This window comes from Homarus americanus, unplaced genomic scaffold (genome assembly GCF_018991925.1).
Source record: "Homarus americanus isolate GMGI-L3 unplaced genomic scaffold, GMGI_Hamer_2.0 scaffold52806, whole genome shotgun sequence".
NCBI classification, from domain to species: domain Eukaryota; kingdom Metazoa; phylum Arthropoda; class Malacostraca; order Decapoda; family Nephropidae; genus Homarus; species Homarus americanus.
Genome location: NW_024720773.1, coordinates 8,669,767 through 8,687,976, shown reverse-complemented (window position 1 = coordinate 8,687,976; position 18,210 = coordinate 8,669,767). Strand labels below are relative to the sequence as shown.

At 42.4% G+C, this 18,210-nt stretch overlaps 1 long non-coding RNA gene across 1 annotated transcript in view; it reads left to right on the top strand.

Annotated features, from left to right (window-relative positions):
* The window catches only part of LOC121861163, a 130,570-nt gene that overhangs the window by 82,873 nt on the left and 29,487 nt on the right, over nucleotides 1–18,210 (top strand). Inside the window, exon 5 of the long non-coding RNA XR_006087984.1 lies at nucleotides 11,947–11,995. This is a non-coding gene — a long non-coding RNA (uncharacterized LOC121861163). The remainder of the gene's footprint in view (nucleotides 1–11,946; nucleotides 11,996–18,210) is intronic.

Below are 18,210 nucleotides of genomic sequence, written 5' to 3'. Positions count from 1 at the left end.
TTGTTGTTTATGTTGTTGTTGTTGTTGTTGTTGTTGTTGTTGTTGTTTTTGGTTATTGAATGACAAGTCAGATTTAATTGGGGTTTTTAATTATTTTAAAATTTATTCATAGTTTATTTATGTGATTGATGACGTGTGTGTGTTGAGGTGTGTTGTGTGGTACGTCTGTCTGTCTGTCTGTCTGTCTCTCTCTCTCTCTCTCTCCATACGTAGACAGACAGACAGACAGACAGACAGACAGACAGACAGAAATAGAGAAAGAGAGAGAGAGAGAGAGAGAGAGAGAGAGAGAGAGAGAGACTCCATTCTAGTGACCCCTCACAAGTGGCTAGAACTGTTTTGAGGGTTTTGATGGGGAAGGTCATAGGAAGAGGAGGAGGAGGACCCTTACTCCAGTCTCACCTCCTCCTCCTCCTCCTTCCTTCTCCAATACTGAGGGGAGGAGGAAGGTCTGAACATCGAGGGAGGAAGGAGGAAGGGGGGAGGAGGGAGGGGAGGGACGGAGGAGAGAGTGGAGGAGGGAGGGAGGTATGAAACAGGCCGATTGTTGTCGTGTTATCGGGAGGAAATTTTTTTTTTTTTCGGGACAGATCGTGGCAGAAGTTCCTGATGTGAGAGAGAGAGAGAGAGAGAGAGAGAGAGAGAGAGAGAGAGAGAGAGAGGTCGATCATATATTTGGATAGAAATGTAAGGAATTACTCTTTAACGTGGAACTTAAACACACGCAAAGACACACGAACTTCTTCCCTCCCGCACGCACACACACACACACACAGTCATCCATCACAGTACCAGTCGCCGTCACTATGTGGTCAAAGACAGGGTGTGCGTGACATACAAACACCATGGGGTCTTAATTCACACCTTGTACACCACCAACACGTCATCACTCCTCTGGTACTGACTTGAAGAATAAATTACCACAGTGAACATTTGTTGATGAAGTAAATTTGTAAAGTTTTCTGGCCAAGTGTATATATTTATTTATTTTATATATTTATTTATTTATTTTTATTTTATTTGAGGTCAATTTCTTTGTTAATTGATATTTTTTTTTAGTTTTTTTCATTTATTTTTTTTACCTTGTAGTAAAAATAACTTATTGAGTCTCATTATGTTTCAGAATGTAGAGAAAAAGTCTAATTAATTATTTATAAAAAGAAACAACGGACGAGATACAATGGAAAACAGTTTTAACTATTTATTAAAGAACAACAATTAATACACAGCTCAGAATGGGGGGTGGGGGGGAGTGTTTAATTGTATATAAAGAGGAATAAAAAGTTTAATTATTTATAGAAAAGTATAAAAATATATTCATAAACATACAAAAAAGATTATTTAATATAGAGTACTTTAGTTATTAATATAATGAAGGAAATAAAAAAAGTACTGTTTCTAGAGTACAATTACCAGAGTACACACACACACACACACACACACACACACACTTAAGAGGAGGATGGGCGTTAAGTAGGTACAGTACAGTGTTGGAGGTATACAGGTCGGCCGCCGGGTCAAGCTCCCTCCTTCATACTGCCACGGGAGGAGGAGGAGGAGGAGGAGGAGGGAGGAAGCAGTATTTACCTTCTTCTCTACCTACCTACCCACCTACTTACCTGTACTCCCCACTTACTCACCTGTCTACTCCCTTACCTGTTCCTCTCACTCACCTGGCGTGTAGGTGTGGCATCAACGAGGCCACGGTGGCTCATAGGGGTTGTAATTGAGAGGATTTCACCCGGGATCACGTTTCGAGCCCCGGGGATTGTGGAGATCTGACCCGCCCCACGTCTTATGCCTCAGCCCACACTCTTGACTCATCTGAACCCATACTTACTCCATTTAGCCCACACTTCATTCATCTTAGAGCCCACATACCTCACCTCAACCCACACACCGTTCATAATAATATTTATTTGTGTGAGAGAGGAGGGAGGAGGGCTAATTGGGAAGAGGAGTAGGAGAAATAAAGAGGAGGAAGAAAAATAAGGAGATAGAAGAAGAGGAAGAAGAAAGACGGGGAGTAAGAAGGAAGAGGGAGGAATAAGGAGGGTGAGGAGAGAGAGAGAGAGAGGGAGCGAGAGGGACTTACCTTGAGGGTGTTGATGACGTTCACTTTTCCAAAAAAAAATCGTGGTTGTGTTTTGATGTTTTTGTCAAGACTTTGGAGGGAGGGGCGCTGTCTGGTCCTCCTCAAAACAAAGAAGAGGTGGAGGAGGAAGGAGGAAGAGGAGGCGGAAGAGGAGGAGGAGAAGAAGAAGAAGAAGAAGAAGAAGAAGGGGAAGATGAAAAGAAGAAGGAGAAGAAGAAGAAGAAGAGCCCATCCTTACCACCCTGACCCACCCTGATTCACTTTGACTCACCGTCACCCATCTTGGACCCACACTGACCCACCCTGACCCACCTTGGACCCACCCTCACCCACACTAGCCCACCCTAACTAATGGTCCCCCCTCGTTCTCAGGTGACTCGTGGCCAAGACATTTCACTCACGACGATGATTAGGGATGGTGATTCGGGTCGTTAGTGGTAAGGCAAAGAGGCTAGCGATGTACTCAGGAGGTTTGGACTCTTTCTCTCTCTCAATCCTAGGCTCGATCTTCCTCTCCTCCGCTCACTTCTCATCCTTGCTTCAGTATTCATGAGGCGACCCGGGGAGTAGGCGGTGGTGGTGGTGGTGGTGGTGCTTGGTGCCTTGATCTACAAAAGGGGGAGTTAATTTGACCAGTGAATTATTAATGATCCTCCCCTCCCCTTCTCCCCTCTCCCCACACACTCCCCCTACCCTCCCCTTACACCCTCCCTGCCCCGTCCTTCCCCTTCCCTTCCCCTTCCCTCCCTCCCACTTCTCCCTCATTACTACTCTTTCCTTCTGAAATATCCTCCTCTATCGCCCGTTTCTCCCACCCACCCCCCACCTCCCTGTTCACCACCGCCACCTCCTCACACACACACACCTGTCACCTCCCACACACCTGTCTTATTAACTCTGAGTCTGGAATAAATTAGAAAAAACAAACAAAAAAATCGTCCATAACTTACTGTGTTGTGTGTGTGTGTGTGTGTGTGTGTGTGTGTGTGTGTGTGTGTGTGTGTGTGTGTGTGTGTGTGTGCTGGCTGTCAACTTTATCCATTGTCCTCAAGGCAGATAGAGACCTTTCCTTATGCTCTAGTTACGAGGGACATTAAACCAACAAATCTTATGGGAGTCTAGAGAGGCCAAGGATGAGACTTTGTTTATGTTTTTACCCCCAACTTTTTACTCATTACTGTCTCACTTAACTTAACCTAACCTATGGCGTCTGAAATCACACTTAAGACTCTACCGGACTGAGTGTGTATCCCGTCACCCCCCTCTAGTTAAGATAAATCCCTAGTGGAATACCTACAAATCCTATGGCCTTAGTGAGGAACAGTGAGGAGGCGAGGAGAGGCGAGGATAGACGAGGAGAGGCGAGGATAGACGAAGCGAGGCGAGGCAGTGTTCCAGAGAGAGAGAGAGAGAGAGGGGTGGTGGTAGTTTTAGTGGTCACAGAAGGGGGCCTCAGAACCCTCTTGAGGAGATAAACCAGGTCATTCATACACAGAGACAAGAACTAAACCTGTCTTAACCTTTTGTCTTTCGTCATAGTCCGTTGTTTAGGGTAATGGGTGTTGGGGGCTTATACCAGATGGCCCTGTTGGTGTAGGCTTCCGGTGTACCTGTGTTAGTGTTTCAGTGTTTATTATTAGGTGCTGCTAAGGCTGAGATGAAACGCTCAATAGTTATATCAATTTGCTGGGAAGTATTTTGAGTTTTTTTGAGGAGATAATCATTTAGAAAGATTTGTTATTTTGTAGTGTAGTTTTCTAATAGTGTGTGTGTGTGTGTGTGAGTGTGTGTGTGTGTGTGTGTGTGTGTGGCAGGGTATATAGTCCAGACTCTTATGGATGGTGTAAGTTCCACAGTTTAAATCGGATTGACTTAACAAATAAAATGTAGGATAATCTAAACCAGAAACGCGGATATTGTCTGAGTTTTATAGTCCAATGGTTGTGAATCCCTCTTTGTTACTCACACACACACACATACACACACACACACACGTAGTTTCACCGTAGCCTGACTTGTTCCTGCTACACACAGGTTGATGATCTCTGACATGGCTTCCGTTATATAAAAAAGAAGAATGTAAACCTTTATATAACCCCATGATTAATTAAAGGTGGGAGCCCAGACTGAGGTAAAGGCCAGGTGACCCATATTGTCCAGTGATACTAAATACGTCTGGTTAAAGTTTGGTTTTAAAGAGGAAAATATTATTCGTTCTTCTTTTTTTTAGTGTTGAAATGTACACACACACACACACACACACACACACACACACACACACACACACACACACACACACACACACACACACACACACACACACACACACACACACAGATCATATCATCACCTGGCATACCTTGTACACCTGAGCCAGCAACGCCTCTAATTAACACTCAAAATCCGACTCTATTAACACTAGGACCAAGTCAAATCACAGGATGTATAGAACTGTTGCCAGTATGGGTGACAGGAGGCCGGGCAAGAGGAGGGAGGGGCAAGGAAGGAAGGAAGGGAAGGGGAGGGAAGGAAGGGGGAGGGGTGGTACACTTTTTAAAGGGGATACTGGGAAGGGTTGAGTCGCTGCCACAAGTGCACCAGCCAGTCTACCTGGCTTAAAGACGATAGGGAGGCGTGGTTGGCGTGGCTGGCGTGGCTGACGTGGTTGGCGTAGTTGGCGTGGTTGGATTAAAGACGCCATGAAGGGGGAGGGGGGTGGAGTCTGATTCGTGATGATAGTTTAGCCAGGAGGAATTTACATGGTAGGGAGGAGATGGGGGTGAGGGAGAGGGTGTGGGTGTAGGTTGTGTGTAGGTCAGGAAGGGTGAGGGAGCGAGGGAGAGGTGCAGGCTATGTACAGGTCAAGAAGGGGAGGAAGAAAGACTAATATCAAGGACCAGGGATGTGGATTGTAGGTTAGGTTAGGTTAGGCTAGGCTAGGTTAGGTTAGGTTACGTTAGGTTAGGGTATTAGTAGCCTCGTAAAACAATAACCAGACGAATGATGAACTCTTTAATTTAGTAACTAGGGCAAACAGGGACCGTAGATCAATAACTAGGGCGAGGGTGGCTAACTAGGGCAGGTGGTGGGAAGGGGTACTATTAATTGTCTGTGTCGGTGTTTAATAGATACAGGTAATGAATAAGGTGAAGTCAGAGAGAGAGAGAGAGAGAGAGAGAGAGAGAGAGAGAGAGAGACACGAGAGAGACAAGAGAGTTTATTTACCTGGGCATGACACAGTATGGAAGAAGCGCTTACTATCACCCGATAATTGGTTCACTCTCTCAATCACACCTGTGCCCTTTCAACATTCTCTCCCTCTTGTAATTAACCTGGTCCGCCACCCTCTTGTCTACAACTGACGCAGGTGATCACGGTTTAGGGTTCAATTTAATTTTATTTGATCAATTCACAAAGACCAGTAATAATTATAATAAAAGTTTAACGAATACAGGTTAACAAAAATTGTATATACAGTTACAGGAGTTTTGTAATTATACCAAAATACAAACAAATGCTCTTGATTACTGTGTTATGTTTACAAGCAACACTTAGGTACTGACGCTGTTACCTAAGAGAGAGAGAGAGAGAGAGAGAGAGAGAGAGAGAGAGAGAGAGAGAGAGAGAGAGAGAAAGAGAGAGAGAGTTAGCTCAGACCTGGACGGAGTGTAACGAGGATCTAATCAGGGAATAAGGTACACACACACACACACACACACACACACACACACACACACACACATACACACACACACACACACACACACACACACACACACACACAATAGACTTTTTTTGTAATAACTCCTCTGAAATTAATTAATCTGATATGTATTGGCAATGTGTGTGCTGGTATCGCTGACCTAGAATCTAAAATGGCCTCAAAAAATGTTCACACGTTTATAATTTCGTTGTATTTCGCCGATAACAAGACCGATCGCATTACCTACCGTTCCGATATTGGCTTTGGTGCAAATTAATTACGGTGCAATTTAATTAAGGGTGTATAGGTTAAGGTGAGTCGTGTTAATTTAACCTAAGCCAGTCCAGGTAGGTTAGGTTAGGTTAGGTTAGGTTAGGTTAGGGTAGGTTAGGTTAGGTTAGGTATAAATCTCTAGAGAATGGATCTTAAGTAATTAGTTAAACCTACCTGGAAGTATATATTTTTAATACTTTACCTGCAGGGGTTTAATGAGACAATAGGTTTTGTTTTAAGGTGCTTGTATTTTTATTTTAAACCGGGTTTGTTTTACTCGATGGTTTAATCCTTCCGGGGAAATCTTTGTAGGGAAATTTCTTGGGGATAAATAATCTGTTTGGGGGGAAATTTCTTAGGGGGGTTAACAGTCCATTAGGGAAAATCTTCTTAGGTAATGGTGTTTATGTGAAAGAATTTGGCTATGCGGAAAAATTTCTTAGTGTGTGTGTGTGTGTGTGTGTGTGTGTGTTTGTGTGTGTGTGTGTGTGTGTGTGTGTGTGTAAATTAGATTCCACGGAGGCTGGGATAATATTTTCAGTCATTGAGCGAATCACACACACACACACACACACAAAGGTTTAGCAGGGAGAAACTTATCAATTCTCTCTCTCCCTTTTTATTGCTTTTGGTATTCTGATTTATGAGGCAACTTCTTGAATTCACGAGCAAAAATCATGGACTAGGGAGAGAAGGAAGGAAGGAAGGAATGAAGGAAGGAAGGAATGAAGGAATGAATGAAGGAAGGAATGAAGGAAGGAAAGAAGGAATGAAGGAAGGAAGGAAGGAAGGAAGGAAGGAAGGAAGGAAGGAAGGAAGGAAGGAAAGAAGGAAGCAAGGAAGGAAGGAATGAAGGAAGGAAGGAGATATAAACCATGAACTTCCTTTTACAATTTACCTGGAGAAAGCCCACCTGTAACTACTCTGTGATGGATCAAGACTTAGGTGACCGACGCATTACCTGAGTTAATTTCGTTTACCTGTAACTTCGTATCACCTCGGCAGGCCAGGTTTAGTTCAGCACGTAACCTACTTTCTGGCTCAGGATGACGTCACATTTTACTTAGGAGAAGGAGGAGGAGGAGGAGGAGGAGGAGGTAGGAGGAGGAGGAGGAGGAGGAGGAGGAAGAAGAAGAGGAAGAGGTTGGCACAGGAACACGAGAAGACTGAGATATCTAAACAAACGTAAAATTACGACAATTAAAAAATAAAAAAAAATCGTAATACAACCAATTTCTATTTTTTTATTTAGTTCGAGTAAACAATAACTTTATTTTGAACGGATTTTGCCTTATAATTTTACCTGAAAAGTTGGTTAATTTTTTTTTCTCAGGTGTAAATTTAATTAGTGATGCTCCAGGTGGCGGTGTTCCCTGAAAGGAGTTCCTGAGCTTCGCGGAAAGAAAGAAAAAAAAAATTATTCACTACAAAAGTTTGACAAGACGGGAGTGGAGGAAGGTGCCACCCTAAGCAAGGAGTTGGTGGTGTCTTTTTCCAGTACTTGGGTTATGGCATGATAACTATACATACAGGTCGATAGAGTGTCTCAGAAAGAAGACCCTGTTTGCTCCCTGCCTGCCTCCCTCCCTGTTTGCTCCCTGTCTCCTCCCTCCCTGCTTTCTCCCTGTCTACCTCCCTCCCTGTTTGGTCCCTGCCTACCTCCCTCCCTGTTTGGTCCCTGCCTACCTCCCTCCCTGTTTGCTCCCTGCCTACCTCTCTCCCTGTTTGCTCCCTGCCTGCCTCCCTCCCTGTTTGCTCCCTGCCTGCCCCCTTCCCTGTTTTCTCCTTGTCTCCTCCCTGCCTGCTGTATGCCTCCCTACCTCTCTCCATGCCCGTCTGCTCCCTGAAACACTGCGAATTAGAGGAATGAAGGGAGGAAGGAGGTAGCAGGCAGGGAGGGAAGGAGGGAGACAGGGAGGGAAGGAAGGAGGGAGGCAGGGAGGGACAGAAGGGAGGGAAGGACATATTTCTGGGACATCCTATATACTGTATATAAAGGTAATACCAAATTAAGCTTACCTGAATAACAGCGACACATCTCTTAATGAAGCTAATCTAATTACCTGGAGTTATATTTTCACCTGACTCTCGCACCTTAAATTAGACCTGGATCAAACTGACAAGCTGATGTGATTGTGAAGTGACCAAGTAGAGAGAGATGGTGATAATTCCTAACCTAACCATAAATAGAATGCTGATTAATGCTTTGGAAAATAAATGTGTGTATGTGTGTGTGTGTGTGTGTGTGTGTGTGTGTGTGTGTGTGTGTATTACAGGGTCTTGTACCGCTGTAATGCTACACATTACAGGAAGCTCACGATATGGAAGGCGGTCAATGGTGTGTTGACCCCTGTAACTCCCGACACACACACACACACACACACACACACACTCACATATTTTTGGACGGTAATGAGAAGAGAAGGTCCATTGAGTGTAGTGTAGTGTAGTGTAGTGTAGTGTAGTGTAGTGTAGTGTAGTGTGGCTGAGGTCAAGAATTATGACCCATTATCTTGTTAAAGTTAGCAGGTTAGTCGTATACACTCTAACCACCTCATTTAACCCCCATGTATAGGCATATGAGGGTAAGCCCCCTCCTATATTACATCAGTGTATATATGTATGTATGTATGTATGTATGTATGTATGTATGTATGCATTTTCAGTTTGTGTGTGTGTATGTGTAATATCTCTCGCCACAAACGACAGATTATATTTGATTTTCTGAGTGAGTTAACAACGTTTAGTGATAGCTTAATGGTGTGGCTTGAGAGAGAGAGAGAGAGAGAGAGAGAGAGAGAGAGAGAGTTGCCCATGAGATCAATTACCCCTTCCCCTTCTCTCCCTAAATTACCACCCCACTCTGCCCCACCCCAACCCACCCCCACCCCTCCCCCCTGAAACCCAACCCGGATGTAGATAAACTCCTCGTTGTCGAATTACGTACCAGAGTTGGGTAAAGTCTTCTCACTAGGTCACTATAATGTTGGACTAAGGTGAAAACTTTGACTCCAGGTATTTCCAATTGCTGAGTCAAACTTCTCTCTTTTTTTTAATCCTCTCAGTAAGGTTAATGGTTGCTGAGTATAAATTTCTTGGTTCGTGTCTTTAATTATGTCCATGGGTCGTGTGGAGGGGTCGTAGGTAGTCATGGGTTGTATTCAGGGGTCGTAGGTATTCGTGGGTCGTGTGGAGGGGTCGTAGGTATTCGTGTGTTGTGTGGAGGGGTCGTAGGTATTAGTGTGTTGTGTGGAGGGGTCGTGTAGTATTCGTGGGTTGTGTGGAGGGTCGTAGGTAGTCATGGGTTATATTTATGGGTAGTATTAGTACTTATGGGGTAGTGTGTAGGGGTCGTGGTATTCGTGGGTTGTGTGAAGGGGTCGTAGGTATTCGTGGGTTGTGTGAAGAGGTCGTAGGTAGTCATGGGTTATATTCAGGGGTCGTATTAGTACTTATGTGGTAGTGTGTAGGGGTCTTATAGGTACTCATGGGTTGTATTCAGTGGTCGTGTAGAAACTAATGGGTCGTAAGTACTCAAAGGATCGTGTTGAGGGGTCGTATAGGTACTCAGGGATCGTATGTACTCGTGGGTCGTATCCAAGGGCGATGTCATGTTACCAAATAAAAAAAAAATAAAGTTTATCTGTCTATCATTTTCTTATGTAATAGTACTAGTTTGAGAGAGAGAGAGAGAGAGAGAGAGAGAGAGAGAGAGAGAGAGAGAGAGAGAGCACATATTCACTACGCTTTCTGTGAGTTTTTTGTTTCAAAGTTTGTTTTCTAACCTTTACTGAGAAATGGAGTTTGTTTGGGTGTTTTTTTTTTTTGGGGGTTAGATTGTAGTTGAGTTTGTTGCGTGTGTTTGTGTGTTTTAGAGAGGTAGAGAGTGATAGGTGTGTGTGTGTGTGTGTGTGTGTGTGTGTGTGTGTGTGTGTGTGTGTGTGTGTGTGTGTGTGTGTGTGTGTGTTTAGAGTGTTTTTGTGGGTATGTTTCTACTTATTATCTTTTATTTTTATTTATTTATTTTTTATTGTCTTCTTTGTATTTATTTATTTATTTTCATTTATTATTATTTATTTATTAATTTTTCTTTTTCATTTATATTTCTTTTCTTTACTTTCTTTTTTCTTTCTTTATTTTCTTTTAACTTTCTCTATTTATTTATACGATATCAAATAATTAATCAGGTATGTTTCTGCGGCAGGTGTTCCAACAATGATAATTAATTAGACTTTGTGATATAAAAGCTGACTTCAAGTATACAATGGATACGATAAACAGACATACATACATTCATACATACATACATACATTCATACATGCATACATACATATATACATACATATATATAATCCTGAAATAATGGAATTTTTCTAGGTAGATGTGACAATATTTCTCTCTCGTCTTTTTCTCGAGTGGCGATTTTTGACGGAGTGGGGGTGTGGGGGGGTGGGGTGGTGGGTGGGGGGGGGGTAAAGAAGATAGTTATTACAGGATAATATTGGGCGCTTAAAGGCTTCTCTTCTATTTAAAGTAGATGGGTTATTCACCTCTCTGGCCTGTATATAACTATCTTACCTCTTTAACATCGTGTGGTAATTGAGTTTTAGTTTACTATGTCTCTTTAAGTAGTTGTATTTTTAAAAGTTTTTATTTGTATTTTTAAAAGTTTTATTTATATTTAATTTTGTTGTTTATCCTATTATTAGAAAATGTGGTCAAATATTTTTAATGGGTATAATTAATTTCATTTGAGTATATGTTGTGGCGGAGGAGGTGGATATTGAGTACACACACACACACACACACACACACACACACACACACACACACACACCAGGTGACACAGTTCTCCCGTGCAGGTGATGGTCGCCGTTGATTAATGATGTCTCGCCACGCCTCATCACCTTTCCTCCACGCCCACATTGCAACACACGCCCGTCACCTCTCCCCCATCCGTCTCCCACTCTAGGTTACTCGCACAACCACATTTCAGGACATCCACATTCCAGGGCATCCACATTCCAGGACATCCACATTCCAGGACGCCCACACTCGCACAGCCACATTCCAGGATATCCACATTCCAGGACATCCACATTCCAGGACGCCCACACTCGCACAGCCACATTCCAGGTGGTCCACATTCTTGTACATCCACATTCCAGGATATCCACATTCCAGGACATCTACATTCCAGGACGCCCACACTCGCACAGCCACATTCCAGGAGGCCCACATTCCAGGACATCCACATTCCAGGACGCCCCACACTCATCCATTCAGGAGGTCCACATTCCTAGTATTACATCCATATTCAGGACGCCCCCACACTCGCACATCCACATTCCAGGGGTCCACATTCTAGTACATCCACATTCAGGACGCCCACACTCGCATCCACATTCAGGAGGTCCACATTCTAGTACATCCACATTCAGGACGCCCACACTCGCATCCATTCCAGGAGGCCCACATTCCAAGACATCCACATTCAGGACGCCCCACTCGCTCTACACACATATTTACCTACCTACATCGTACGTCACCCCACACCCTTCTCAATCCCCGGGTCATCTCTACGTCAACAAGACAAACCACACACCCCTTCAAAATACACCAATTACCTCATAAACCCTCATTAACGTTACCTACGACCACAGGTAAGCACTCCCATACAGGTAACCCCAGTATAATATATCTATAATGGAAAGTTATAATGTTGTGAGTTGTGATGTATTTACCTGCGTGTTGGTGTGGTGATTGTTTACCTGTGGAGAGAGAGAGAGAGAGAGAGAGAGAGAGAGAGAGAGAGAGAGAGAGAGAGAGAGAGAGAGAGAGAGAGCCGTAAATAAGATAACTTCTCTCTTACAGGCCGCTTTTGTCTTCGGAGTGAACATCAGTAGCTATAACATCCTCTCCCGTAAGTACACAGTAAAACTTAATTTGTTTATTCTTAGTCTTAACTCAACATTGTCTTCGTTTATTCTCAAAGCTAAAAGTAGTTCGCTTATGGAATCTGCGCTAGACGAACGTTCGCCAGCTCCCGGTAATCGTTAATGATGCGAGCATTAGGGAGGACAAACTGAAGTGGTGTTTTACGTTGTTGTTTTGGTGTTTAGATACTCGTGTGTGTGCGTGTGTGTGTGTATGTGTGTGTGTGTGTGTGTGTGTGTGTGTGTGTGTGTGTGTGTGTGTGTAAACTTAATGCCACGACCTTTAACACTGTGACCCAGAAACAATAAACAAGTCGGGTATACCAAGACCAATTTCTCTGCCTAGTTTGACCTGACTGATTACGATCCACTAGAGAGAGAGAGAGAGAGAGAGAGAGAGAGAGAGAGAGATTGGAAGCAAAGGAACTCAGACTGCATACATGGTGCCATCCCCTGAAGGAAAAACCCAACCAACATCAGAGGATATGCTCCAGCTCACAGGGGGGAGTAACCACAACCTTATGACGCTGGTAATGTGGAGTTACTATAGGCATAACAACACATCTCCTTGTTCTATACGTCAGCCTTCACTATTATCTCATTGTCTTGACTCGCTATCCTCCGTCTTATCTTCCTTATCTACATCCATGATTGACTCAGATTACTACATGATACCAGCGAGAGTGTGTCATTTGTGCTTTACGGGAAGGACTTGTGGTTACGATTATATCTGTGTATTATTATTGTCTCTCTCTTTCTCTCTCTCTCTCTTTCTTTCTCTCTCTCTCTCTTTCTCTCTCTCTCTCTCTCTCTCTCTCTCTCTCTCTCTCTCTTTCTCAGCTCGCCAATTTCTCCTTACCTGAGTTTTAATTGAATTTCGCTGCGCTACTCCAGGTATATCAAGGTGATGTGTCTGTGCCGTGATACCTGGGGAGTTGGTGGGTATTATTCTCTCCTCGTGGGAAATATTGTCATCTTCGGGTGGTAAGATACTGCAGTGATGACGACGATTTTTCTTTGTTTTTCTTTTGGGTGAGCGGTGTGGGGGGGGGTGGTGGTGGAGGAGGAGTAGGAGAAGGAGGAGGAGGAGGAGGAAGAGGAGGAGGAGGAGGGGGAGGAGGAGGAGGGGGGAAAGGAAGGGAAGATTAGGGGGCAGGTCTTCCACCATCCATCCCATCTTTCCATAACGCTGGGTGCTCCTCTGCGTCAGGTAGTTGCGGAGGAAGAGTGTGTGTGTGACAGACCACCTCCTCGGCGCCATCCTCTAGGTGCTCTAGGGGCTTCACCTGGACAACGTAATGGTTAACTGTTTGGCCATAGTTACCTGAGGCCCTGAACGTCTTAGACACGTAAACAACATCACTGCTTCTTGAGGTCGATTCACTTGTTATTGGGTCACACTACCTCACCGTGTATTGAGGTCACGAGGTCATTATGATCGGTGTGTGTGTGTGTGTGTGTGTGTGTGTGGTATTATTATTATTATTATTATTATTATTATTATTATTATTATTATTATTATTATTATTATTATTATTATTATTATTATTATTATTATTATTATTATCGTTATTATTAGTGTCATTATTATTCAATTTATCGTCGTCTTGGTCTAGAATTCATTCATAGAAAATTAAATAGATTTTTTTAAGGGGTAACTTGTCAAAAAAAACAATCTATGCGCCATCCTTTCTTCTCCTTTGGACCTTCAACTCAACTCATTCACGGTGAAGACATATTGGTTGAGAGGTTAACTGTGGCGGAAAGAGCGACTGGACAGAACAAGATGATATTGGATGAGCTCAGTTGGTTTGGTGTTTCATAACAGAGTCGGAGTCGGAGTCGGAACCTTTAGCTACACTCTTGACGACCCCCTAGAGATTCGTTCGTTAAATGTCCCTTATAACTGGAGATGATGATATAAGAGAGCACATAACTGGATGTATCATTAAAAACTGCAATAAAATCGTTACTTCGGTCTCAACTAGATTCGAACCTTTTTGTAAACACCAACTGAGATATAAATATACCAATGGTTTTTTTTTAATACCTCATATATCCTCATAAATGTTCTATATCCTTCTCATAAATTGTATATATCCTCATAAATGTTCTATATCCTTCTCATAAATTGTATATATCCTTATACATGATATAAATACTCATAATTGACATATAGACGTGCGTAGGTTTGTGCGTCAAGGCGTATAAGAGTCCAATCATCTACGCAGTTTAAAGCAAGTTTCTGGTATCGCTGCTCTTAAAAAGGAATTAAAAAAAAGGTAGGTGTTTCATTGCATCTCCTTGGGGTGGGTGGGTGGGTGAGTGGGTTGAGGTGGGTGGGGGTGTGTGTGTGTGTGTGTGTGTGTGTTGTGTACTGCACCACTGCACACACACACACACACACACACACACACACACACACACACACACACATTGCTGCCACATTACACACACACACACACACACATTGCTGTTATTATTATTATTATTATTATTATTATTATTATTGTTGTTGTTGTTGTTGTTATTATTATTATTATTGTTATTATTATTATTATTATTATTATTATTATTATTATTATTATTATTATTATTATTATTATTATTATTATTATTATTATTATTATTATTGTTGTTGTTGTTGTTGTTGTTATTATTATTATTATTGTTATTATACTCGTGGGGCTAAATCATCATACTGTTGTGGGGGGGTTAGTTAAATCATGGTACTGAAGAGTTAAAGAAAGGAAAAAAAAAACGATAATAACGGATGAAGTAAAAAAATGAGAGTTTTATACCATCACATACACACCTCCTCGTACCCTAGTCTGTGTGGCTTCTCTCCCTCTCCCTCCTCCCCCTTCCCCCCTCCACCCATCCCCCCTTCCCCTATCCTCCTTCCCTCCTTCCCCTTTTGGCTGTGTTGTTGACGTCATAAGCAGTCACTCTCACCCCCCTCTCCCTCTCCCCCACCACCCTTACCTTCCTCCTTTATCTGGACCTCCCACTTTCCCTTACCTCCTTCTTCCTTCTGCTTCCTCTCTTCTTGACCCCTATCTTTTTTCTTTCCTCCTCCTTCTCCTACCTCCTTCCTTCTCTCACTCTCCCCACCTTCCTCCTCCTCCTCCTCCCTCCTCCCCCCCTTAGCAGGACACAAACAACACATTAGGTAGACCATAATGAGCCACGGATTGTACCATCTTAGGGCGTCACTACCACCTGCGGCAACTTCACCACCTGCAGCAACTTCACCGTCAGTTGGCACCCACTTGACTATGCATCGGATAAATCTTCTCTCTCTCTCTCTCTCTCTCATGTCTCCTTTATCTCTCTCCTCCCACGTACAACATCATCTTACTTCACTCTCACCCACCCAGTATTCCAATCAGAAAATAAAATCAAGGTCTTCTGTCTTCCTTTGTTCAGATCCTCTACACGTTCTGACACACAGCAACTGAGCCAGGCACGTGCAGCATCTATCAAGTGACCCGTACACACACACACACACACAGACACACACACACACACACACACACACACACAGACACACACACACACACATAGACACACACACACACACACACACACACACACACACACACACACACACACACACACACACAGACACACACACACACACACACACACACACACACACACACACACACACACACACACACACACACACACACACACACACACTCCCAACCAGTAAAAAGCCTTCCCCATCATTGACTGTTTCCCTTCACACTTGCCTTCTGATGCTGGCGGGTCCAATGCACCACCTCCTTGAAAGCCCAGACTTACCTGAGCTTTGTTTCCACCTGTTAGGCTTCAGTCCAACACTCACTTGCCTCTCTCTCTCTCTCTCTCTCACTTTTTCTCTCTCTCACTTCCCCGGCTACGAGGTGCCAATTTGATCTTATTTCAGTCTTGACTTGAAGGACTTTGGACCTGATACACGAATTGGATTTTAATTTTTTCAATAATTTTCTTCTCCTGTCTTAGAAAATATTATACATTATGTTTTTTTTCTCGAGAATTTAATATTTTTTGGGGTAAATTTACAACTATACGGGGATTTAATTTGTTTTATTTTAGGTTCTTCTATAAATTCTCCTCTTCTTCACGTCACCTGTGTTCCATCATCATCATCATCATCATCACAGTGTTTACCTATATCGTGTATTCTTTTAATCTTCTTCCTCGTCTATATTCATCCTTAAGAGTGAAGCTGGATCATATGTAGGGTCCAAAATATTTACAAGTGACGTCAGAGCATCAAGAGCGTTCATTGGCGGCTCCTGGTAACCAAAAACAAGTTGATTGGGGCTCCTGGTGTAGCTCCAAGTCGAGGACAGCCAATCATGGGGTACGATGTCTCCCAGGTGATAATAGACTATCTCTCTCTCTCTCTCTCTCTCTCTCTCTCTCTCTCTCTCTCTCTCTCTCTCTACCTTGAACTTTTAACTTACCAGCTTAATTAGGAGTAATAATGGGAGCTTGACGGGATATTCAAAACTGAATTATAAGAGAATGGGAAAGAATTTTTTTTTTACTGATGTATTAAAAAAAAGTTTGTTGTTGTTAAATACGATCATCATGTTATGTATACCTCTCCTTCTGTATGTATGTATGTACTGTATGTATGTATGTTTGTATGTATGTATGTACTGTATGTATGTTAGTGCTGGTCCTCTCTTCTCCATTTTCTCTCTACTCTCTTTCTCTTCTCTCTTCTTCTCCTACTGCAAAAAACAACAACTTTGCTCCCCCACCACCACACCTTCTGCGCCTTCTACACTACCTCCACAAAACCCCTTCCCTCATCCACCACTTCGGCGTCGCCTCCAGGTACATAATATCTCGATACACCATAACAACGCTCAGGTAATTACTGAGAGAAACACCACGATGACTTAAACCCCTTGAGTACGATGACATAATCCCAGGAATACGGTGAAATAAGTCATCATACACAATTCATCATACTTAGAGGTTAAATCATCATAATCAGTGTGTGTGTGTGTGTGTGTGTGTGTGTATGTGTGTGTGTGTGTGTGTGTGTGTGTTCCTCTAGTTCTACACCACACCACCAGTACACGTGTGGCCTTGGTGGTATACACTCTTCCCCTTTACCACCACCACCACCACACACCACAACACGCTCACTTTTACTGAATGTTTGAGTTCTTCCTCCTTCAATATATATTTTTTGTGTTGGATTTAGATTGAAAGGTTATTTTGGGATTTTGTCTGTCTGTGTTTGTTCTGGAAGAGAATTTGTGTTTTGTGTTTATTTAAAGTGTTTTATACTGAGTGATATATTTTACTTTTTATATAATCTAAACATTTTAAACATTCAGTAACGTGTTTAAATTATACTTTATTAGATTATTTATAAGTAATTTTTTTTTTCTTAGGTATAAAAACTCATATACTTCACACTACAGATAGTGGTACTTGAGAAATAAACAACTATTAATATAAGTGTGTGAGTTAAACCATTTTATTTCTTGTGTTGTTGTTGTTAGTTGTTGTTGTTGATGTTGTTGTTGTAGTTGTTGTTGTTGTTGTTGTTGTTGTTGTTGTTGTTGTTGTTGTTGTTGTTGTTGTTGTTGTTGATTTTTATATTGTTGTTGATGTTGTTGTTTGTTGTAGTTGTTGTTGTGATTTTATGTTGTTGTTGTTGTTGATTTTTATGTTGTTGTTGTTGTTGTTGTTGTTGTTAGTTGTTGTTGTTGATTTTATGTTGTTGTTGTTGTTGTTAGTTGTTGTTGTTGTTGTTGTTGTTGTTGTTGTTGTTGATTTTTTATGTTGTTGTTGATGTTGTTGTTGTAGTTGTTGTTGTTGTTTCTCTTTCATAAATGTAAACAACAACACGTTTTTTTTTCTTCCATATTCCAAGAGACAGATAAATTATTTACTATTACACACAACGACTATTAATCAATCTATGAGCCTCCACCTGACACCTGTTCGACCTGGACTGACTAACTAGGACGAAGAATAATCACTCTTGTGCTATTTGACATTTAAGGGTCGCCACATACGCTAAGGTTCAGGGTTCAGGGTTCAGAGTTCAGGGTTCAGAGTTCAGGGTTCAGAGTTCAGGGTTCAGGGTTCAGGGTTCAGAGTTCAGGGTTCAGGGTTCATGTTCCTCGTTAATGACAATTGTAAGGATTGTATTAAACTGATG